Genomic DNA, 22,009 nt, shown 5'->3' with positions numbered 1-22,009 from the left:
TTCCTTCATTTGAGCTGTCAATCTTACATCAGGACCAGGCCATAGGTCTGCGGTTACGATCACATGATTCCACAATCTTAATCAATGCCAGGCTTTGTACAGAAAAGGAAACACCTTGAGCTTTGCTGTCGCATTTCCTCACTGCTTTTTTGAAGAGTTATGCAAATGTAGTCCATCTCACAGATAACGCAATGGAAAATATTTATGAATACGGCTGCTACAAAAGGAATAATAATTGTTAAATGTCATGCAGAATCAGGTCTTTCCATTTCTTTTAAAAGCATTTATTTCACATTGCATTTAAGATTTTGATAATGGCAGCTATTGGGTGTTTAATAAAATTTCTACCAGATCTCTCAGCATTCCCTTTAGAATTGTATTTCACGATATCTTAAACTTTGTAAGAATTAAGAAGTATTTCATTTTAAAGGGATAAAAACTATTTTTCTGCCAAATGCTAACTGAAGTAAATTTTACTAGAATGTCAATTGTACTTTCTGATTTTACTGCCAACTAACCAAATGATGATCAATAAGAATGCTGAAATTTGCCATGGACACAGATATGCAAAAGGTTTGATTACTGTCTTCCGACAGTTAATTTTGATATTTACCATTTGTACTAACTTTAAGCAAATTTTTATTTTTTAAAAATGTAGCAAAACAAAGCATAATCATTTCATTTGATTCAAGGATTATAAACAGAATCCTGCTGCTTGTTTTAAGACAATCTCCCAACCAAATAAAAATGAGATGTTCTGGAATTTCCTTACGGTAGTGTTACTTATAAAATGAGAGTTAAGAATAGGTGAAAATGTAACATCTTGATTTTCTTGCATGAATCAGTGGATGGTGAATGTTTAACTAGCTTGCAGTCTGGAACACAGCTGTGATGCATAGTTCTAAGGCATGGAAGTGTGCTTAATCTTGATTGTCCTTTCTGAACAATTGCTGAAACCTGTCATGTAGAAAGTGTCACACATTGAACCTTTAGGAATCACTTGCTCACAACCTATATTACTGAAATGTGTATTATAGCTTTCATATTATGGTAAGCACATTTTGAAGTGTGTATTTTTTTAAATGAAGAATGTGCAAATAAATCAACCTACAGCATACCATACTGTGGTGGTCCTTCAGTATCTGTCATATTCACTGTCTACTGTGTACTTTTGTGTTGTGCTGGCATATATTGCATGCAGACACCATTCTTTATAGTTATCTATCAGGTACACAACTCAGCTGACTCTGAGCTTACTCCTTCTCCATTCCTGTGTAGCCTTCATGTATTTTCAGAAGGATTTCTCCTGGCATCATTTTGGGTAAAACTACTTAGGATTGAGCTAACAGAACACCACCCTCTATTGAGATGTCATCTCTGCTAGAGTATGGCTATATTATTGACTATGCTTGTTGTATCCTGGGAGGTAATACCTGACTGTTTGAGAGAGCATCTGTAATTCCTCATCTTTGCTAGTCTCACCTCTGATTTTACTCAGCATTGGTGTGTTACATTCACCAGATGATCGATCTTTATAGCTAGATCTTTTATCTCATGTGTCCCCTGTGACAAAAACTGAAATAGTCATCTGCCTGCATCGCTCCTCTTTTTGGCTTTTATTTCACAATGAAATCATAATTCTACAATCTTAAAAGTAACCACTTGGAGCTCAACACAAGCCTTTCTTGGAGATCTACTCTGCTGGACAATGTTCAATTTAGAGAGTGAACTTTCTCCCACATGGAATTTCTCACATTCATACATGAATGCCAAATGTTGGCATATCAGGTCTCGGCTCTTGTGGGCATTTGATTATAAACACTAGACAGGTTCTCCTGTATATTAGGGCTGCTCCCATACAAACATACAATTAGGGCAGGAGCAGGCTACTCAACCCCTTCTGTCTGCTCTGTCATTCAATAAGATCATGGATGATCTGATTATAACATCACCTCTGCATTCCCATGTATCCCAATAAAACCTTTAATCCTCTTCCTTACCTAGAGTCTAGGAAGGCAGTTCTAAATACATTCAAGATGCTGTGAGGAAAAAGAAATAACCTCACTTCTGTTTTAAATGAGTGCCCCTTCATTTTGAAATAATAACCACTCATTCTGGGTTCTTCCAGAAGAGAAAATATCTTTTCCACATCTGCCCTATCAAGACCCTTTGGATCTTATCTTTCAATCAAGTCTCCTCTCACTCTTCTGAACTCCCCCAGATACAAGTCTCGGCTGTCCAATCATTCTTCATAAGACAAACTGCCTATTCCAAGTTAAAAATCACACAACACCAGGTTATAGTCCAACAGGTTTAATTGGAAGCACACTAGCTTTTGGAGCGACGTTCCTTCATCAGGTGACAATCACCTGATGAAGGAGCGTCACTCCGAAAGCTAGTGTGCTTCCAATTAAACCTGTTGGACTATAACCTGGTGTTGTGTGATTTTTAACTTTGTACACCCCAGTCCAACACCGGCATCTCCGAATCATGCCTATTCCAAGTATTAGTCTAGTAAACAATGTCTAAACTGCTTCCAAATCACTTAAATCCTTCCCCATATAAGATGACCAAAACTTTGTATGATATGATCAGTTCTTATATAGAAGCATCTAACTGCAGAATAATAGGTTTCTTTCTATTGTAGCATGACACAGATTTGTCTCTATGTATACTACTTCTACATACTTGTTGAAACACCTCTCATGTTACTTTGACCACTGGTATTCTACATCTACTTTCATCAGTTCTTGTGGATTTGTTGTGTGTTCCAATGTATGAGGTATAAAAGAACACCTGCACTGGATCAAACCAAGGAAATTTCTCAACTCCTTGACTCTTGATGTTTTCATCTCAAAGATTTGCTGTGACTTGATTTGCCTCCACTAGGTGTGTACACTATTCTTCATACCAGCTTCACAATGGATTGGTCTGCATTTACTCTGATCCCATATTTCCTGGTTCTCTACATGTGATAATAGTCATGATCATTTACATCTACATCATAGATTTGGATGTCACAGTTAAGTTGACTGTTTCTTTCCACTCTAAGGCCAAACGTTGCATTAAATATTAGCAGCAGTGGAGATTCTTCAGTGAACTTTGAATTTTCTGGCCTTAAGTTTGCTGCAAATGCTTGGTGTTGCCCATGCTGATTCAATTCCTTTCAGTGTTGGAAAAGGGTAATGAATTTTCTCCAATAGTCTCCCTACCACTGGTGTGAGACACACTGGTTTCTAAGTCCTTGGTTTATCTCTCCACCTTTCTTTAAAAGTTGAACTGTATTAGCTGTCCTCCAGTTCTTTGGTACCTCCCCTGTGGCCAGAGAGGAATTAAATATTTAGGTCAGAGTGCCTGTAATTTCCTCACTCACCTCCCACAACTCATCTGGATCTGGGCCTCTTCCCTCTTCTAAGCTCGCCAAAATCTCCAATACCTCCTCACTCTGAATGTCAATCTGTTCACGAATCTCACAGTCTCTCTCTCTGAACTCTGTATGTACATCCTCCTTCACCCAAGTGAAGTCCAAAGTGAAGTATTCATTTAACATGCAACCAGTTCTTCCAGCTCCATGCCCAGGTTGACCCTTGGTCCTTTATGGGCCTTACTGTTTTCCTGGTTGTCCTCTTCCCCTTAACGTACTTACAGAATATCTTGGGTTTTTCCCTAATTTTATCTGTCACTGTTTTCTCATGCTGCCTCTTCACTTTCCTAACTGTTCTCTTACGTTCTCCCCTGCATTTTCTGTACTCTTTGAGGGTCTCTGTTGATTTGATTGTGATCTGATAGACCAAATCCTAAAGCGTCTGACTGTATCATCAAAACCTTTTGGGTACATTTCTGCCAGTCTTCCTTGCTTCTGATTGGAGATTGCTTCTCAATGAGCGTAATACCTTCAACCAATAGTACTACCTGCTTCAGCTCATTGTTCACTGAGCTGCATCTTCACAAGTTCTCAACTCCAGGACCACAGCAATGTCTATTTCAGTGATGTAGAACATACTGTTAACATTTTTCCCTTTGTGTGTCCCTCTGAACTTTGGTTTCTCCTAGCTGTGAAATCTCAGTTCATATGCCATGAACATTGTGTTGCTCAGTTTCAGAGCACTTTTCCTTGGGTAATCATTTTCTTTCTGCTTTCCAGGAAAGATCCACTGGTATAAACTGAGCAAGATGATGGATGTTTTGCATCAGTATCAAGTTTTAGCCTTAGATTTATGGTTGTTGGGTTTTTTCTAACCTCCTTCCAGTTCTCAATGGTTTTGTGAACTTATTTTCCCTGGGAACTGGCACGTTCAGCCGTTTAATGCAGCTGTGTTGTTCCCACAGGCAGAATTGTATAAGGGCCTGACAACATGTGCTAGATTTGTGGCAGAATCATATGAGATGTCTGATGAGGCCTATCTCAATGTTGAGAGTTCTTTGCTACATCATTAATGTATTTGCTGAGCGGCTGGGTAGGTTTCTCACTCGGTAACAGTTAAATGTCTTATTAACATCACAACTTTCATCATTGATCTTCAGCTTCTATCTTACAAACATACTGAACAAGCGAGGCAGCAAGAATTCTCGATATCCAGCTCACAAATTGCAACAGGCTGCATTTCAGGACTGTTTACTCAATCTCTTAGCGCTCAGTCATTTAGCACTGACTGCGCGCCTCATCCATCCCTTGCAATTGTCTGTCAGCACATCAGCACTTCAGCCAAAGGGTGTTAGTGATGCTGTGTTGGCATTATCTTTTGTGTTAATATGGGGACAGTCTGCTGGTCATGTACATCACTCAGGTTCTGTCTGGGGAGGGGCTTTGTTTGCTGGGTGGCATGGCAAATAGTTTTTTTGCAATCTAACACCTACAACATGTGCCAGCTGTCTGTGAGGCAAACACATTATATTTTTATTCAACCAAATACCTATATTGGAAGGTGAGCAGGGTTGTCCAATGGCTTGATTTTACGTGATTTATCCCTACTGGACAATGTCAAAACTTGCAGGTGTGCATTGGACATTGGAGACAGAGTAATAGTGACTTATAGAAGGTGGTTAGGTAGAATGTAGCTAAGAACAGGTAAATGGTGTCGTCTGATGGTTAAACAGTGACTAGGTGAGAGAATGGGGTTGTATGTGTCAGGGTGTGTCAGCCATATGCTATGAGCAGTGTGGATTTGAGCCTGCTGTGCTATCACATTGTTAGAGAGGGGCAACAGTGTGCCAGTACTTGACCAGGTCCATACTGGGCTTTTAAAGATGGTACAGGCACAATGGATGCAGGTCTTTCAGGGGCTATCCACTGATTGGAAGTTGTTCTGAGAATGGTGAGCGACAAGAACGTGGGCAAAAGCAATGCCATAACAGTGAGGTAGGTTGTTAATAAGGCGAGTTTAGCAAGAAATCTTACTTGGACTCAAAGCAAAACACCTTCCAAAGAACTTGCTGCAACTGAACTTAGTCAAAAAAGTAGGATTCAGCCTTATGTCCATTGTGATAGCAAACTTTTCATCAGCTTCCATATAATGGATGTTTAGTTCCTTTGACTTCTCATGTATCCTGGTGCTATGTCTCTGATTGGGTCATCATTTATCATCTGTTTCTTTGCACTGAATAATATCTTTATCCCAAGTTGGAACGATCCTCCCCAGAAACCCTATAGTTTGATCTGTATCAGTGACATTTCCTTCGATTTGGTGAACGTATGCTTATGCACAGCTTTTCCACATCCTTTGCTCTGCCTGGTGTGCAATCCTCTTTAGCTGTTTTACTGCATCAACTTTGCTGCCATTTTCTTGGATTTTACTGAAAGCTGGCCATTTGTAAAATTAGCATCTTCATGAGTCTTTTTGTGAAAAAGGGCATGCCTCAGTCTTCTCCCAGCTCGATTCCACTCAGACAGGGTTCCTTGAGGCACAATACGCTGTGTGTTTCTTTAAGAGACTGGGTCTCTGAAGAAATGCACGGTTGTGTCAAGTTAGGAGGACTAATGAGAAACCAGCAATCAGACCATAATTATCACTCCTCAGAAGATCCAGACTATTATCACTCACCACAGTACAACAGTGAAAATAGCTCCCAGATCAACATAACGGCTGCTTCCAAACTCTTCACGAATAATATAACAGGTACAAAACCAAAAAAATGTAAGCCGCTTTCTTTCTTTTCAAAGGGAACTTAACAAAATGTACTTCCTCCATCTCTTATTTAATTCTAATGTTTGATCATTTTAAAATAATACTACACCCCCAAAAGCTTCTAAAATTTACCTCCAATTTCTAATTGTTTCGAAAAATAAGTGCATAAATTCTGTCGTATTATGAGGGAGAAAATCAAGTTTTGTATTGCAAAAATGTTTTCTGCAAGCATTTATCAGTATGGACAAACAACAACCAGATCCCTTAACACACATCGTTGGCTCTGTTTATATATTTCAGCATGCTCTACTTCTCTCTCTAGATTATAAAAATAATGATCCAGTGTATTTTGAAAGACCTTGAAAAAATAAAATATATGAATATAGTTATAATTAAAGGAAAATAATGGGAAAGTGATCCTGATGAATTCTGTGAGATTGTCGACAGAGCACATGGTCAGGCTGCTATATCCTGAGAAGTAATGTCTCTCCACACCTGAGAGGTATGATCAGCTATAATCGCCTCTGTGTAACCATATCAATGTACATACTCAAAGACGACAGCAGCAAAAATACTGTATGTTTGTTTTTACTGTGAAATAATTGTTAATTAAACTGTTTTTAATGTGTCTGAAACCATGTTTTTCACCTGACTGAAACCAGAAATGTAGGAAATGAAAGGTTTTGGAAATAAAGGATTTGAAAAATTTCAGATTTAATTTTACTGTTTCGAGATTCTGTACAAAATAAAACATTTGAGAAGCATCATATTTGGCAAAAATCAATGAATATCAGCCATGTTTTAAAGGTGTTTGATTTCATGTAAATCATACCCATATTTTCTGTTTTGGACTAATATGAAAAGTTGTTCTGCAAACATTTTGAGACATTTCTTTAAAGAAATGTCAGCTGCAAATAAATATAGAGAATTGTGGGGGTGCTAACACTAAGGACCCAGCCATGTATATCCAAACCCTGAAGGTGCTACTTCCTCTTTTGTCTCATGCGTGCAAAGCTCCTGGCTGCGTATTTAGAGATTTGTGTTTGTCATGTTTAGTATAGAAAAAGTAACTTTGTACTTCTTAGCCATTATTTTTAAATGAGACAGAGTAAATTCATAATAAATGTTTGGTTAAAGAAGATGGAAGTGGGTCTACGTTCACCGAATGGACTGCAGTAGTTTAAGGCAGCAGCTTCCCACCACTTTCTCGAGGGCAAGTGGGGACTGGCAGCTGGCACTGCCAGCAGTGCCCACATTCCATGAATGAATAAAAAACAAGTGGGGTCTCCGGTATTTAAAGATGTTCACAGGACATAGATGTCTAGATGCAGAGATAGTTAGGGAGGAAATCCCAGAGTATAGGGCTGATGTAGCTGAAAATTCATAATCCAGTTGTGGAGCAAAAGGAGAAGGGGATATAAGCAGTTGGAGTCAGAGAAAAGAGCATTTGGGGATAGTGGCTTTTGTAAATGGGTCTGAAAGTGTTAATTCTGAGGTACGGCGCCACGACCAGCATTGGAGGTGATGTCATAAGGAGCTGTGGGCAGAACAGGTCAGGATCGCAAATGAGTTAGACCGAGCACATGGTCCTTCTCAAAGTTTCTATAACAATGCCCATCATATCAATGTGACCTATAACGTGAAGCTAAGATGCAATAAATGATATCCTGTTAACACCAAGGCACTCTTCTTGCTTTACCAGGAAGTGGTTTTCCTCTACCACACGAGAACATGCAGACCCTGCCATTTCCTGTAGTTAAAGAGGATGGGGGCAGCAACTTTCATCATGAGCAGCAGCTCTACAGCATCGTGAGTTGTCATGCACATAAAGCAGGAGAGGGGGGTGGATGTGCAATGCTGTTGCAGATATGGAAGAGATTATTGGGACAAGGAGGACAACTCCGTGATGGATTTAAACAGAGGGTATTAGCAATAATTGGGAGCACTAGGCATAATTAATGTTTGGCAAAGACAAGGGCAGCAAAAAAGTGGAATTTGTCTTAGGATACGAAAAACTGAGTTTCAGATTAATGTAATTTTACAGAGAGCAATGAATGGAATGCAAGCCAGAAGGGGATCAGAATGGGGTTTTGTTTGATAAGGGGATAATGAATAATGGTTTTAGCAGCACATGGAATGTGATAAGGGTGCAGGTGGACAATAAGAAGTTGAAAATGTAACAAATACAGAACAACCTCGATTATCTGAATGACACGGGTGGGGAATATTTTGTTTGGATAATTGAATGTCAGGATAACACAGTTTACCTAAGCATCGGGATCTTGAGATCTTGTTTGGATAATCCGAAATTTTGATAATCGATGTTCGGATAATTGAGGTTGTACTGTATATCGAAAGCAAACTATTTCACAAGTTAATCTTGATAAATATGGAAACACCAATATGCCTGCTTAATTGTGTTAGTTGGTTTGCTGTCTTCCTAATTCTGAGTGATCAAGAGACTTTCTGGAGATTTTCAGCAAATAAAAGAACTCATGAAACAATACATTGCTCACAAAGCAAGCTTTGGCTTTGTTACTGTTTGAATGAGTTCTGCTCAATTTCTGATCTATTTTCAGTTAACCCTCACAGATGAGGGAGTTATCTGTAATAAGACAGACAGTAGAAGGTTTCAGAGTGAGCTGGAACTGGATGTTGATCTGTTGCCTCAGCTGAAAAACATTAGTAATGGTTCGTCACTGGATATCTCTGAATCAATACCAAACTAGTTCCAAGTACAGATGTCCAATTTGTTCCCAGAAAGTCACTTAGAGTTGTGGCTCAATAGAAGTGTGCATCCACACAGGTGTCTCTACAAGGATATTTATAAATATTTTTCACAAATTTTCACTTGCATTTTTTGCAATGGCATTCATGTCACTGTGGCTCTGTTGGCAGCACTGTCACTACTGCATCGAAAGGTTATGGATTCTAAACACATTCTAGGCCATGAGTACAAAAATCAAAACTGACAGTTCAGTGCTGAGGGAATGCTGCACTGTCAGGTGTGCCATCTATCAGATGTGCGATTAAACCAAGGTCCAGTCTGCATCTTTAGGTGAACATACGAGGAGCACATGAGGATGTGGCTAGTGACTGTGAATGGTACTAAATAAATGCACTACTTTCTTTTTATGCAGGGAGTACTTTGCAGCAGAAGCATAACCAAAAAGCTTAAGATTCAGCCCTATGTCGGGAATTGTGTTAAGTCTTTTAAAGTGTAAGTTTCGTGAGGCCTAGTGAATCCTCTTGCTACATCTTAAAGTAAAGATGGGTGATGGCTGCCCAACATTCAACCTCTCATCCTTGCATGGCAAGTATCATGACTCTGGCCATGCTGCACGGTTGGCTTACTGCATCCAAGTCGCTGGACTGAAATTGGATGGTGCTCTTGACTTACACTGCCAGGACCCCCTGAGCAAAGGCTAATCTCCTTGATTTGATTGGGGCCGTGAAAACTACAGCAAGATCTCTTGCTATGTGTCTGCATTGAATGGCAAGGCAAAACCTGGTATCGCTGGCTGAGGGAGTAAAGTGCAAGAAGTCAAAGCAAGCCTTCTGTGAACATTTAGAAAGGTTCAGAGTGAGTGAGTGCTGACAAGGCAAGCAATGAGCCAGAAATGTAGCTTGATCCAGTCCATGAGCTGTGTTTGTGTCCCTGAGCACAGAGTGTCTTTGCATCAGCAGTTTTTTGATGATTGTTGGTTCAACACAATTTGTGCAACATTGAAGTGTAGTAGTGCCTTGTAACTAGATAAGAGATGGGCCGTGAGGGTTCTTTGAAGCTGGCACAGTAGATGCCACTACCTATGGACACGGGATGTACCATCTCAGAGTCTCATGGAATATGCCCTGACTTGGTGATGCCCAGTGTCTCACATGTGGATCTTCAGAGCAAGTGGCAAGCTGAATCTGCCAGGTACCCGCTTTGAATACATGTTGAGTTTTCTTGAAATCTAGCTTGTTTGGTGAGTTGGGTAAGATAGAAAGCTGTATATTAATGAGGCAAGATTTGCTGTCAAAAAGCTGTTTAACAAGCAATAATCCCTCTTAATATTTTTTGGCAACTTAGTGCTGCCTAACAGGAAACATGCCACACAGCTTGGGAAAAGATGAAATGAGTTACTCCTGACATTGAAAGGGGCTCACCAGATTTCTTGTCTGATTCTGCTGCAAATCTTACTCAAATTCCTGTAAAATTCCACCTTTTGAGATAAAACAATATTTGATATGCATGACAACTTTTTGAATGCTTTGGGCATTTTTAAAAAAATACCTTTAGGTCAGGAGAAGCAAGCGAGTTAATAGTTGTTGGTTTCTATCGTGTTTAATGGAACTTGGAGCAGCAGGTGGTGATTGTAGGGGAGAGTACTGAGCATGCGAGTATGAACAGTCGTGCCAGGACCCCAAGCAGCAAGTGGTGACAGTGAGAGAGGGCAGCTGGAGGGCTCAAAAGGATTTTCTCTGAAAAAAGAAGGCGCTGTTGGGGTAAGGAGGCCACAGGGAAAGAAGGAGAAAGTGAGGTCTGCAGATGCTGGAGATCAGAGCTGAAAATGTGTTGCTGTAATAGCGCAGCAGGTCAGGCAGCATCCAGGGAACAGGAGAATCGACGTTTCGGGCATAAGCCCTTCTTCAGGAAAGGCTTATGCCCGAAACGTCGATTCTCTTGTTCCCTGGATGCTGCCTGACTTGCTGCGCTGTTCCAGCAACACATTTTCAGCACAGGGAAAGAAGACTGACATAGTCAAAGGATTCCTTACCCCAGTGTAAACTATTGGCTTCATTCCATGTAAACTTTTTTTCTTTTCATGTTTGCAATGTTCTGATGCCAGCGGAAAAAAAGAATCCCTGCTTCATGCTGTTTGGGTATTAATGTATTCAAATCACTTATTACGTTTCTGGCACAGTTGGCAAGATTCCAAAGCATGGGCATTGAGTCATGGCTGATGAGGTTGAAAGGTGCCAAGCTGAGAGTAGTGATGGAGGAGTCAAAACTGGCAATATTCATGAGGGAGGCTGAAACTCTTATGGGACCATTGGAGGCTCTTGTAGCAGCAGAATGAAGTGGACTTTTCTTGCAAACCGAGATAGAGGCTCTCCATGTGCCTTCTCATGATCGGATATCCTACTTGCCGATGAGTAGGAAGCTGGACAGATTCAGTGAAGTTCAGAAACACCCAAAGATCAGTAATTGAAGATTGGACTGATGAACACAGCTGGTGATGGTGTCCAGTTGCTTCAAAATGAGTTTTTAAAAATTCTTTCACAGGATGTGGGTGGAGCTGCCGAGCCAACATTCATTGCCCAACTCTAACTGCCCAGAGTGCAAGTAAGAGCTAACCACATTGCTATTGGTCTGGAGTCACAAGTAGGCCAGAACAGGTAAAGATGGCAAATTTCACGCACTAAAGGGATTAGAGTGAGCAGGTAGCATTCATGATTGATATACATGTGGGAGAGCTTATTTGGAAATATTGGGAAAAGGTATAGTTGTTCAAAGAACCCCAGAGCCTGCACAGGACCCTTGAACTTTTCAGGCTGTTTTTTTGCCTGCCTGCATCATGACTGTTATCAAACGCTTATGTCCGTTATCCCCAACTGATCAACATCAGCCTGGCCACAGTGTCAAATGTAGCAGAGTTCTCACTTTGTGTAACACTGGGAGAAAAGGACAGGGTACCCATGCAGGTCACCAGTGTCAATGCCGAAGATGCTTACCTCCAATTAGAATGCCTATAGATGTCCTTTAAACCTGCCACTATCACTGATGTGGCCTTACTGGAGGAGTTACCTTGAATCTCATTTCAAGGATGGATGTTGGCGAGTTGGAGGCGACCTCAAGGAGGCAGCTTGTTTGTATTCCCATAAAGTATGGGCAACTTCCAGTAAAGGCAATAATGACATAGATAATGTGACCTGGTAAACCTCAGGATTGTGACTGCAGATGACCATCCAGTAAAGATTCCTTACTGCCATGTCCAATAGCATTGCTGGGAAGAGGTCCAGGACTACCTGCAGGATTCTTTGGTGCAAAGTGACATCTGACGGTCATAAAGTCTGCATACCTCCCCCACAGTCCTTGTGAGGAAGAAAGTTGAAAAACTGAATAGCTGTCTTGATTACTGGAACCTCAATGCAAAAGTCTATAAGGATGTTTACCCTTGCCTAGGATTGAGAAAGTGTTGCAACTTCTCAAATACATGAAGTATTTCTGTAATCTTGATTTGGCCCATGATTATAACCAGCTACTAATCACTGAACAAGACTTTGAAAAGGTGAATCTTGAACTTTACAATGCAGAAGAATGCAGTTTGAGCTGTGCAAAGTCCCTGTCACCTTCATGCGTGAGATTGATAAACCTTTTGGCACCTTAATTTTCAGTCCTTTGTTTATATTATCTCTATATTAATTATCTTCAATTCAACATTTAAGGAGACCGTTGCAAGACTCAACACGTGAGCAAGCTTGATTCAGTTTTAACATGGAAGTCAAACCAGAGAAGTGTCAACTTTTTTCAGATAAAAGTACAGTATCTTGGGCACTTTGATACTTAAAGAAGGCATTACTCTTGATGATGAGAAATCCAAAAGGTGGAGGGGTGGTCTGAACCGCAGATGGGAAGGAAACTACATGGTTTCCTGGTTCAGTGGGTTGTTCAAGGCTATGCACAGGTGGTCACCCCACTCTACAATTTGCTAAGGAATGCTGAAGCAATGGTTAGGAAAAGGTTTATGAGGCGTTATATACCATTGAGCATCACAGTAAATTAGACTTCAACATGTTCACCCTCAAGCAGAAGCATGTCTTATCATATGTCTTTATATGGAGAATTACTTCAATATGAAACACGAACTACCAGCTTTGAAGTAAGCTATTTCCCGGAAGTTCAAAGACATTCTGACCAGTCCAGAATTTGAAGTGTTTACAGACAACAAACCACTTAGCTACTTTCAAATGTCTACTAAAATAGGAGCAAAACAGGCCCAATAGGCCACTGAACTAGCATAGTTTTGATTGCTGATTTAATACACGTTAGCCAAAAAAGTGTAAACGCTGATGCCCTTAATTTGAAGGCTGACCATAACAGAGAATTCACCTTTGTTCAACTGAAAGGGACTATAGCTGATGCCATGCTTCAGTCAAAGGCAGAATTCTGACCCTGATTCCCTATGACATTCAGACTATGAGTCAGTGGACTGCACCAATACACTTATGAATGAGATTCAAAATATGTTCAACAAGTAAAGCCAGGTGTAATGTCACTATTACCATTTATCTCAATTGATTTATGTGGGTATCAGCCGAACATCCACCATCTGCACACCATCGAGTGAGTGTCCAAACGGACACTGAAACTGCTGGGTTGCTGGAAGAGATTCAAGGAGCAGGATGGAGTCCTCCATCAGCCGATTCATGACAAGGTGAGGGGTGAGGCAACTCATCCTTCCCAACAGCATCAAGTGTCAAGTGTTGGTAACAGTTCATGATCAAGCAAGACACCAAGTGATGGAAAGGTTGACTGCCCGAACCAGACAGTAGTGTTATGACCTATTAATTTCCCTATTAAGCCATCATATAATGTCCCAATAGCCGATTAGTGGTTGGAAAAACTGGCAGATTTCATTTTCTTCTCTTGTGTCTTTTGTGTAATACTTTACCTTTTAACTAAGAGGCTGCGCAGGATATCTATTTCAGCACTCCTGCTCAAAACAACCACCTTACGAAGAAGCAGCATTCCAAAAGCTAGAGCTTCCAAATAAACCTGTTGGACTATAACCTGGTGTTGTGTGATTTTTAACTTTGTACACCCCAGTCCAACACCGGCACCTCCACATTATTTATTCCAATTGTGAGAAAGGTAGTTTCACTTGCCCTTTGTTATACCTTCCCTCATTGTGGATTTGATCTCCATTTCTATTTTCCTCTCTATTTTGACCTCTTCCCGCCCACAGCCCACCTGAGGTTGGAAAATGTCTCTATAAACAATTATGGACATTATAACTACTTATTATCTTGGTTTAACTGGAACATATTAATGTTAAAGAAACTGCTTAATCAACTGATTTACTGTTTTTACAGAGAACCCTAATTTTGTACAAGCAATGAACTGCAGTTTGAATGCACATAGCTTGAGAAGTGTGATTGATGACATACATGCAATTTCTGTTTTTCCAGTTTGTTCTTTATTTCAATTCAAATCATCTGCACAAAATGCAATTCTCTGAAATTAGCATTTAAAGAACCTTAGTTGAATCGAGAAATTAATTCCAGTATGGACATTTGGAGACATTTTATTTAAGTATATGTGCAAGTTTTTATTGATGCAAGTGTAACTCGCAGTACTTTGATTCACACTTCACTTTAGCAAAGAAGCTTGCAGGCAGAAGTATAATTGTCTGATGAAGAGGTTAACCACTTCCTGCCAGACGCCCTATTTTCAATTTTCACAGAAACTGCTTCATAATTTCTTTAATTTGCAATGATATAAATTAAAATGCAATTGAATAGAAGCTTGTTTTATTGCTAGTTAGCTATGGTCTAACAGATTCTTGACTTGCTTTACTTCCTTTAATGTGACTTGAATTGGGGGAAAAACAAGTGTTGTCACTCATAGGGTTGCAGTGTTCTGACAGTTGGAGCAGTGATATTTTTGCATATGAATCATGAGCAAATACGAGAGTAGAGGCTTCTTACTCATACTAATAATGTACATTGTTTGTGCAAGAACCTCAAAGCAAGTATTATAATATTGATAAATAGCTATCTTGTTGAGTTGTTTTTGAGTAAAACTCACAATTTTAAGTTTTTATTTTGAAGAGAAAGTTCCTGTGATATGATATAGAACAGGTTAATATTACCTTCCAATCTCAACTACAGAGCTGTTGCAATAACACAAAGGAGGAATTCTGCTCTCAAATGTGAAACAGCACTACTTCCAGGCAAGGCCAAGATCTGACCAGAATGCGATTTTGAGAGAAAACTCATTGCTGGTATAAGACGTGAAAACATTCAGTGTTGAAAATCTCTCTTTTTAAATTTTATCCCCCTTCTGTCCTGAAAGACTTCTCACTGTGCCGTGGTTCTGTGACCAATTCTGAATTGGAAAATAACAATATGCAAAACAACAAAGACTACTGCCATTTGGTGCTCAGTCTAGACAGTATATTTTACAGGTGGATCTTTTAGACTAAGTTTAGTGGGTATTTATTTATTTCTGTGTACATTTACAGGAAGAGCAAACCTCAGAATAACAGTTCATAGCAGCCAAGCTTCAGAAACAGTTTAGGCATAAAGCTATCTATGTATGATACACAACCTAGTGAACTGGTCACCTTTTACATAGGGGTGCTTTTATTATGAGGTCAGCAATTAATTCTACCTTGTTGGTCAAAACCAGGTCTAGAAAATCCTGTTCTCTATTTGGTGCCATAACATGCTGGTCTAAGAAACTGTACTGAAAACATTCAATGGATCCTAATCTAGACTACCTTTTCCCATCTGATTTTTACCAGTCTATATGTAAATTAAAATCCCTCAAGATAATGGCAGTACTGTTTTGACAAGCCTCTTTATTCCTCTCTCGATATCATGTTCCACTACGTGGTTATTATGAGGAGATAACTCCCACAGGTGACCTCTTGCCTTTATCATTCCTCATCTCTACCCAGACTGCTTCTCTGTCCTGGTTTCCTGAATTTAGGTTATCCTTCTATATTGTGGTAATATTGTCTTTAATTAACAGAATCACTCTTGCACCCTTTCCTAGCTTCCTATGTTTCCTAAATGTCATACATCCTTTAATATTCAGGTCTCAATCTCAGTCATCCTGCAGCCATGTCTCAGTTATGGCCATTAAATCATGTTTATTTATCTCAATTTATATTACTAGTTCATCGGTTGTGTTTTGAATGTTAAAGCACATTTGAATGCATTCAAATACAGTGCCTTAAGTTTTGCCCATATATTATTTTTGTAACCTCTGGACTTATTTGCTGAATTGCTTTTAGATCTGTATACTCTGACCTTTCTTATCATTGTCTGTTTATCATTTCCCTCATTAATTCCTTCCTCTGTTGCCTTTTCCCCACATATTGATTAGTTACATCCCTTTACAACTTTCCAAATTTTGGCCCTTGCACCCACTATTTCGTTAAAAATCTACTCTACTTCCTTGGTTATGCTGTTGGCAAGAACACCAGTCCCAGTATGGTTCAGGTATAGACCCTCCCAATAGTATAGATCTCACTTTCTCCAGTATTGGCGCCAAGGGCACCATGAACTAGTACCCAGTTCCCCCCAGACTAGTCTTTCAGCCAGGCATTCATATCTCTAACCTTGTTTCCTCTATGCCATGTTGCATTTGGCTCAGGTAATAAACTAGAGATTATTACCTTTGAAGTTTTGCTTCATGATTTGCTGCCTAACTCCTCATACTGTCTATACAGAACCTCCTTCCGAGTTCCACCTATGTCATTGTGCCGATATGGGCCACAACAACTGGATCTTTGGCCTCCCACTGCAAGTTCTTCTCCAGTTTAGAGGAGGTATCGTGAATCTTGGCACCAGGCAAACAACACAGCTGGCTGGACTCTTTGCTGCAAAGAAGTGTCAATCCCGTGACTATGCTGTCCCCTACTACCACTACTTCTGGGTCCCCCCATTGAATGGTTCCCTCTATCACATGATCATTCAGCACATTCAATCCACTAATCTGCTCTCCTCTAAACAAAGAGAACCTCCAACCTGTTGGACAACTACAGAGGCCGACACGCCTGTTCTCCTGTCCTTTGAGTCCCTTCAGCTGACAAACAATTTCAAATAAACAATCTCGTTTCTGTCTCCTTCTCTGAATACAATGCAAATACAAATCATTTTTATTGGTATTAAAGCTAAACAGTTATTCAGATTTCCTCCCATTTCCCTTAGTCTTCTGTTGGATTGCTTTGTGTAAAACAATGTGGTAAATCAGGTGTATTAAGAGTTCAAGTTAAGAGCATCTCTTGATGGGCAACTTTCAAAGGTAAATATAAATCATTTGTCGGTATTGAATTCCATCAAAAATAAACATTAAATTCTCTTTTATTTTTCACATTAGAAATGTTCATGCTACATATTGTGGTCGATTCAGATTGTATCCTGCAGCAATATATATGCATGCATACTGCACCTAATCAGAATATTTAAATGCAAACTAAAAACCATAAACTGATGTTGCAGACCTGTGCAAATGAAATAATTGTGAACAAATTGAAATGTCTATGTAGTTAAATTCACTTTGTTTCTTTTCAGTGAAAGAAAGTTAGGGAGAGTCACTGCTGATAGTGAAACCAATGAGGCTTTTAAAAAGATCACCGATTCCTGAATTAGTGAAAAGTCCTGAATTCTTTTGGTCACACAATAGTGATTCTTGCCTCTCTCTGCCCTTTACATTACTATTATCCCAGTCTATATTCATGTAAGTAAATTACCACATTACAATTCATGCAACTTTGTGTAATTTCCTTGTACTAGTTGATAGCCTGTACACTATACCAAAGAATGGAATTGCATTTTTTTGGTCCTTAGCTCTAGCCAAAGATTCAATCCTTCACCCCTCTAGGCCAGCACGATAATCTCTATGCAATCACTCTGCTAACTCTTTCCCTCTTCCTTCTTTTTCTATCTTTCCTGAATAACTTCAGTCCAGGAACATTGATACTCAGGTTGCTCTTTTAAGATAAAGCAAAGGACTGCGGATGTGGGAAACATGAAACAAAACAGAAATTGCTGGAGAAACTCAGTAGGTTTGGCAGCAGGGTTAACATTTCAAATCTGTGATTCTGTGTTCTGAAGCAGGCTTACAGGACTTAAAATGTTAAGTCTGCTTTCCCTGCACAGATGCTGCCAGAGTTGGTGGGTTCCTCCAGCAATTTCTGTTTTTGTAGCCTTCTTTGAGTCAGGTTACCTTTACAGCCAGTTTCCACACAGCAATCTGCTGCAACTCACCAATGTTATTTGCCAGATTTTGTGCATTCACACAGATGCACATTAATCGTAATTTAACCTGACCTGACCTTGACCTGACCTAACCTGTCATCTTCCTTTCCACCTATCTGCCCCACCCTTCCCACTGACAATCTCTAGCAGCTACTACCTGCATTCACCGATCGCCATCTCACCTACCTTTTTCACAAGCCAACCCACTCCCCTGATTTATTTCTCAGCCCCTTCCCGCTTCCCAGTTCTGATGAAGGGTTCTGCCTGAAATGTTGACAGTCCTACTCCTCTAATGCTGCTTGACCTGCTGTGCCTTTTCCAGTTCTGCATTTTATTGACTGATTTTCCAGCATCTGCAGTCCTCACTATCTCCAAGGTATGGTTTACTCAAGTATCCAGGGATGATTTTCACCATTCAGTCAGTCAGTCAGTCAGTCAGACAGACACACACACACAATCAAATAAAAAGATGGAATAGTTGATTTAAGATGATTGAAAACTCAAAGATATGGACATGAATTCATGTGATTTTTGACTGAATCCAAACCATTGGCATCCAGTGAAGGTTGTTCTGTAGGCTGAGAGTTTAGTTGGGTGTAGTTGGCTGACGTTGCAACATTCTTTTCAAAGGGTAACCAAAAGGGAAAAGGTGAGAGAAATAAATAGAATGTTTTTATTTTTCTTCACAACCACCAAAAGTGAGGTGAGTGGATTTGGGAATGCTCAAAAGACCAGAATTCATGAAGCGTTGAAATTTCAATGGTGGTGGTGGGATTGGAGATGGAGCTGTAGCTGCAGCAGTGGTACTGTAAGGCTGGAGTAGGTCACAGAGATATGGAGGAGTGAGACTATGGATGGATTTGAAATTAAGAATGAAAGCTTTCAAGGTGGTATGCTGATGGGATTGTAGGATTTGGTGAGAGTTCAAAAATGGACAGCTGAGGATTTAATAACCTCAAATTTGCCAAGGTCAATGGAGGTCACCTAGAGGTCAAGTCTAGAGGTAACAAAAGCATGGATAAGGATTTTAGCAATGTTAGGAAACTTCCCTTGATGCCACCTGTAAATGTTTCAAACAATCTGGTTCAGCTTCAGAGAATTAGCAGAAAGAGGATTGAGTCAACAGAGATGGAACAAAGTCTTTGAAAACAGAAGACTACATTGTCTTTTGGTGTTTAATTGGACAGAATTTCAACATGGCCTTCACTAGATGTTGGACAAGCTATCTGATTGGGTGGTGGAAGGGGAGTAGAACCAGAGACTGTGAATATACATATGGAAAACTAATGCTGCATTTTTGGATGATGACACCAGCATATTATAGGTGCAGCATATAGATGAGAACTAGGGAGTAGATCAAATGAAGTAGTGTGTGGAAATTATCGTTCAAATTTTGCTGGTTGTGTGCAACTAGCTTTTTGTGCTGGATGAAGCACAGCCACATACGTGGGCATCTTAAAGAGAATGCTGCTTGTGCACTAAATATTCCCTGCATAATGCTTAATTTCTGAATGTTTTGCAGATGTGCACTCATGCAACTTGGAGGGGATAATAGTAAAAACTACAGAAAAGGCAAATCTGAAAGCTACTTCAAGACAACTTTGACTGTAGAATAATGAAGCACAGATTCAGATTCTAAAGGGCAAATCTTGGATCAATTTGCTGAGGTACTTCTTCATGAAATGGATGGTCAACACAAAGAATAGTTAGACAGCCCAAGGGAAACAGCCCTTTCAGGATCGAATTTTACATTGGGTGTATGGTCTGGATACATCAACATAAATGTTAGTGGTGTGCCAGTCTCTGCTTTGCTGTGGTAATTTAGCAATTGTTGCATCCTTAATTGACTTGAGGCAGGTTTCCAGCCCTCTTCAAGCCTTTTCGAAGAGGAAGTCTCACTGCTGAGAGCAGCTGGCCAAGAAGAGTGCTGGAAACTCCCTTGTTCAGCTGCACCACCAGGAGTGCTGACTACCACTGGGGATTGTAAGAGGAGGCACTGATGGAACCTTGATTCAAAGGTAAATCTGGGCTCTTTCTGGGGCAAGGCTGGTAAGCCCTGGCCAGCCTGGGAATGTCAGGGAAAGGAAGAATATAGATGTGGAATAGGGGTTGATCTCCAATTCACAGGGTATCCATTTCAGAGGAAGGAGAATTCCAATCCAGATTAGTTAAAAAGAATGAAAGTGAGTTGTGTTTTTTTGGCAAAAGTAATTCACTCTTCTTGTGATCTCAATGAGATTACTGACCTCATCCAAAGAAATGTTGAATTAGGAATGAAATATGAAACAATTCTTATTTTTCTGAGATGTGAATTTGAATCCACTGGATAGACTGGTCAGGTGAGATTCTCTTCATTCAGATTACTATGATAATTCACAGTAATCCATTCTCTGTAATTGTATTTCTGCCTTTGTCTAATGTGTATCTCATATGTAGGTTAGAAAGTAAATAGAACACAAAAAGGTGGACATTTATGAAATGGTATTGGTATCAGGAAAAATCATCCATGTGGAGAACATATTTGGAAATATTGGCCACATCTTCCAAGTATCTGATATTCTGTACTGTGTCTGCATTTGTAAAACTGACTTATGCTGTCACTTTGCAAAAATAACTTGAAACTTTTATGACAAAAGGAAAATAGTCTCCAAACATTGGAAACACTTCTGTGAAGTTAATTTTGTTCATCTTCTTTAACTGAATGATTTCATAGTTCCATACCATAATTCCAAGGAACTGTGACTTAGAGGATGGCTGCTATCAAACCAAATCGTTATCTGGAAATTGATGTAGTATGGAAGCACGCATTAATACCAAGACACAACGAGGAAGATTCATGGGGACATTTTTTTAAAATATGATTTTAATATACATAGTACAACTATGAAATTATAAGATCTCTAATTTTAAACAAAACACAGAACAACATGGGGGAAATTAACACTCCCCAGACAGCAGGAAAGTAGTGGGAGCTGAGTTAAAATGGAGCAACTAAATTTCCCACTCCATTCTCATGGATTTTTCATTTTCATGTCATTAGTTTAGGCTGCAGATGAAGCTTGTGCTAATCTCTAGTGGGAGCCCTATAATATGTCCAACCTCTTCAAAATGATGTGCATGGTAGTCTGGTGACACTTTCTCCAGGAGAAGGTAATGGGAAGCCAGCATAGTCATCTGAGGAAAGTTTTTAAAAACTCTCCTTCTGAAGCCAAGGGGAAGCAGGACCAAACAGGGCAAGTCCAAGCTTCTGTCGCACTCCCTCCATTTCCCCCTCTTCTAATCAATGAAGCCTTGGCAATACCCCATTTCAGAAAGTACACTGTTGTTGGCAGCCTTCTCTGGACCCCTGAGCTTTCCTGATCACCACAGCCATCTATTGCTTTTTTCACTCACATTCAAACTTCAAGCCTTTTCTCTTTCATAAGCTTTATGAAATCGTATTAATTTTATCAAATCAATTAGTCAGTTCTCCTCAGTAAGTGTGAAATTTGAGACTCAGGGCACAGATATCTGTGTGAGTTCTCTTGATTGCCTGCCATAATTTTCATGGAGGTATGTGGAAAGTCTCAAAAAAATGTCCTGAATGTACACATTTTTCATCAGGAATACTATGGATCATCCACATACATTAGTAGATGATAACAGAGACTTCCTGCAGAAATTAACTATTTTATTGCATGGCCTTCCATTGCACTTTCTGTGAAACTTCAGGGTAAGGGAGGCTAAGGTTTTCTGGTGGAGACTAGAGCTGTACCATTTATACTTGGCCCAAAAGAAAGTCAAAAATTACCTTCTGAATCACAATCCTTCTTCTGGCAGCCTTGACTTCTCAGGAAAGCGATTATAATACTTACATAAACTCAGGCCTCTGAGTGTAGGGCAAACTAATGTCATCAGGGCGTGTTTTG

At 39.8% G+C, this 22,009-nt stretch overlaps 1 protein-coding gene across 2 annotated transcripts in view; it reads right to left on the bottom strand.

Moving 5' to 3' along the window:
- Nucleotides 1-22,009, bottom strand: part of sash3 (SAM and SH3 domain containing 3) — a 66,459-nt gene that overhangs the window by 42,971 nt on the left and 1,479 nt on the right. The window lies entirely within an intron of this gene.

This window comes from Chiloscyllium plagiosum, unplaced genomic scaffold (genome assembly GCF_037043375.1).
Source record: "Chiloscyllium plagiosum isolate Xiang-an unplaced genomic scaffold, Cpla_swu_hap1 HiC_scaffold_11, whole genome shotgun sequence".
NCBI classification, from domain to species: domain Eukaryota; kingdom Metazoa; phylum Chordata; class Chondrichthyes; order Orectolobiformes; family Hemiscylliidae; genus Chiloscyllium; species Chiloscyllium plagiosum.
The sequence above is the reverse complement of the archived record's forward strand: the minus strand, read 5'-3'. Positions and strand labels throughout refer to the sequence as shown.